Source organism: Choristoneura fumiferana, chromosome 25 (genome assembly GCF_025370935.1).
Source record: "Choristoneura fumiferana chromosome 25, NRCan_CFum_1, whole genome shotgun sequence".
NCBI classification, from domain to species: Eukaryota; Metazoa; Arthropoda; class Insecta; order Lepidoptera; family Tortricidae; genus Choristoneura; species Choristoneura fumiferana.
The window spans coordinates 7786369-7789769 of NC_133496.1; the positions used below are offsets into that span (position 1 = coordinate 7786369).

A 3401-nucleotide genomic window follows, 5' to 3' on the forward strand; every position below is an offset into this window, starting at 1 on the left:
TCTTTCACCTTACGATTTTGAAATTGTTCACCGCAAGGGTAAGGAACACGTTGTCCCGGACGCGTTGTCGCGTGCTGTGCCCGTTTTGGAGATCCACTCTTGCGATTGGTACAACAAACTTTATCAAAAATGCGAACGGTTTCCCACTTCTTGTCCAAACTTCATTATTAACGACGGCAAATTGTATCGTTATTCCAAAAATAAGTTTAACTTTTCTAATGAATTCGATTGGAAAGAAGTAGTCCCTTCTGACCGTCGGTCTGAGTTGCTGCAGTCTTGTCATTGTGATGAACTTGTTCATCTTGGAACGTTTAAAACTTACAAGCGTCTTTCTCAGAATTATTACTGGCCTGATTTATACCAGGATGTTGTAAACTTTATTAAAAATTGTGACGTGTGTTCTGCTTATAAACACTCTCAGAAACCGCCAGCAGGTCTTATGGGGAATCCCAAAGTCTGTTCACGTCCTTTTGAATCAATTAGTATGGATTTGGTAGGTCCATTGCCACGTTCTCGCGCTGGTTATACGTATATTTTTACGGTTGTTTGTTGTTTTTCTAAATACGTTTTGTTGTTTCCTTTGCGGCGAGCCGTGGGCAAGACTATAGCACAGCGGCTTGAGGATGAAGTCTTTCTTAAGCACGGCATACCGCGCACCGTAATAGCAGACCACGGAACGCAGTTCACTGGAAGGGAGTTGAATGCTTTGTTTGAGAGATACGACATTCCACAGGTTCATTTAATTCCACGTCATTGTCCTCAGGTTTCTACTGTAGAACGTTACCACCGTACTTTAATGACTGCCGTGTCTATTTTGGTCCAACAAGATCATCGTTTGTGGGATACTACATTGCCTAAAGTCCAATTTGCCCTAAATACAACTGTTAACGAATCTACCAGGTTCACTCCTTTTTTCTTGGTACATGGTCGCGAAGCTATTCCCTGTGGTAAGGTTTACGTTAGTCAAAGAACCTCACAGTTAGATTTGTCCTGTGCTTCACCCGAAGATTACGCTGCTAAATTGGGAGGCTTGCATGATGTTTTTAATAGGGTTTTGTCCGCTTTGGCTAAGTCTCATGAGCGAAATGCTCGTAATTACAACAAAGGACGTCGGTCAAATGAATACGAAGTAGGAGATGTTGTGTGGAAAAAAACGTTCCCTCAGAGTGATGCCAGTAAATTCTTCATGGCAAAACTCGCACCTCGTTATGAGAAATGTCGTGTGTTATGTAAACATTCTCCTCTGGTATACGAGCTAGAAAGTGTCGTTACTGGTAAGAATTTAGGTTTTTGGCATATTCAACACCTTAAAGGTGATTAACTTTACTCATTGCATAGACTTATGCTTCTATTCTGCTGTAGACGCTGGACGTGCAGTCCGTTGTTGTTTTACCTCTCACTGCACCGCCAGGGTCTCAGTGTTGTTCATAGTTTAGTTTGTTTTACTTGATCAGTCAGTAGCTGCTCTGATGAAGCTCTTGACTGATAGAGAGGTTCGATAAGGTGTTATTTTTTTCCCCTTATCCTTTGATAAGGTGTTAGTGGGATGGTTTTTTTTCCTCGTTCAGTCCGTAGCTGTTTAATAAAGCTCTTGACTGGTAAAGCGCGTGGGTTCGATAGGGTGTTTTTTTTTTGTATCCTTTTTGTGTATTCTATAGGATGTTTCTTTTTATCCTACGATAGGAACTATTTTAGGTTTACTTCGCTTTGCGTTGTTTTCTTTTTTTTCATTGTTATTCTTTGGTTAAGAATTGATGTTATGGTGAGTTGAGTCGCTTGGTATTTCTTGCCGGCGTCTCTACTGTTTGTAAGTCAGGACACTAGACGTTTTCCTTCGAGTCTCGCGTTCAGATGTTGTTTTGTATTCTCGGTGTGTTGTAGAAGCTGGGGGCCAGCTTAAAATTTTGCCTTACGTCAAAATTTTCCTTGGGTTGGGGGGTACTGTGACGTATAAAAATTTTAACCCTTGCCTTTTTTTTTTTTTAAATAAACGCTCAACAAACGCCGTTGCATGGTTACAGTTTCCTTTGACTTTTGTTGGTGACGTTTAAAAATTAAAACTCAACTGTCAGTGTTGCTGCCAGTAAATTTCAGTCCTTACGGTTTTATGTGTTTTTCAAATTGAAGAGAACATGTTTTTGTCTGAAGTGATGTTACTATTTCAGGATAAATCAAGTAAGTACTTGTTTTCATCTTTTCAGAATAGATCGGCTTCGTTATATTTTTCTCCGTTTAACTTGGATTATGTCTCAGCGCTTGCGCATGACAACATTCAAGAAGTGTCAGAAGGTCGAACTGACTTGACAACCGGTCATTTTTTTTTCTCTGAGGGCCGCCGTCCAAGAGCTGCGAGAGCTTTCTTTTTACATTTGGCTATTGCCGCAGACGTTCCTCCTTTCTATCCCTTCACCTCGTATTTTCTTTCAAACGAACGCGCTGAGCATAATTTTGCAAACGCGACGCCAAATGTCGCGTGGTAAGTTTATATTTTTTTTGAGAATTCATTTTGGCGGTAGCTTCGTGTACTGCAAGTGGTAACCGGATTTTGTCCATTTCAGCATAACAACACGACGTGGAGCTGCTGAAACCTCCGGAGAGTCGACAGACGTCACCCTTAGCCTGGCCAGCTAAAGCGGGACCTTCATTCCTCTCCGGTGAGTCCAACAGTTTCGACCACAGAACTCCCGGAACCAGTTGCCCATAGGACAACTTGCGTCTCGTCCTATCGTCACCCTTTTAATTTTTCTAATCCTGGGTATTTCTATTTCAGGAGGTTTTTGACGTCCAGGTTTTTGACGTCCAGGTTTCATGCGTGGAGGTTTTTCTCGAAGTTTCAAGTCTTAGAGGTTCGCCCTTTGCCTGGGTCAACTTTCCTTCGGGTTGGTCGAGTCCCTGCGGGCTCCCGTGGTCCACCTCTCCAGGACACCTAGATAGCCGCCAAACCCCTGGGTAGTTCTCCGAGCCGAGGTACACTCATTTTTTACCATTAAACTTCCGGTCCAGTCGCCGCATCGACTGGTGGCGCTCAACATTTTCCTTTTAAATAACTTTACTAAGCGAACAAAAACTGTGCAGGCGGACATTCAGTTGAGGTAGCCCAAACAACCCACCAGCTCTATTTAACTACTGGCTAGCCGAGAGCCCTATTCTTATGTATTTTTTTTTTTCTGGTGGAAATAAAGACATTGTCCAGAAACCGTTGTTTTTTTATATCATCGACTTAGACGTCACAAATATAATATATGCAGTAATATTACCTACCAATGCCGAAGCAACAGCATGTCGCGGATCTACAATCTGTTTTGTTGGCGTAGCCTGTTGCGGATATTGCGTTGTTAATTCATATTTTTCTTTGATTTGACTTATTTTTAAATTCGTTCTGTATAAATAAGATTATAATG

At 41.8% G+C, this 3401-nt stretch overlaps 1 long non-coding RNA gene across 1 annotated transcript; it reads left to right on the forward strand.

Annotated features, from left to right (window-relative positions):
- Positions 1 to 1747: 1747 nt before the first annotated feature.
- On the forward strand, positions 1748 to 3160 carry LOC141442290 (uncharacterized). Its single transcript, XR_012452914.1, has 3 exons — positions 1748 to 2476; positions 2559 to 2654; positions 2771 to 3160. It is a non-coding gene; the product is annotated as an uncharacterized lncRNA (long non-coding RNA).
- Positions 3161 to 3401: the final 241 nt, after the last annotated feature.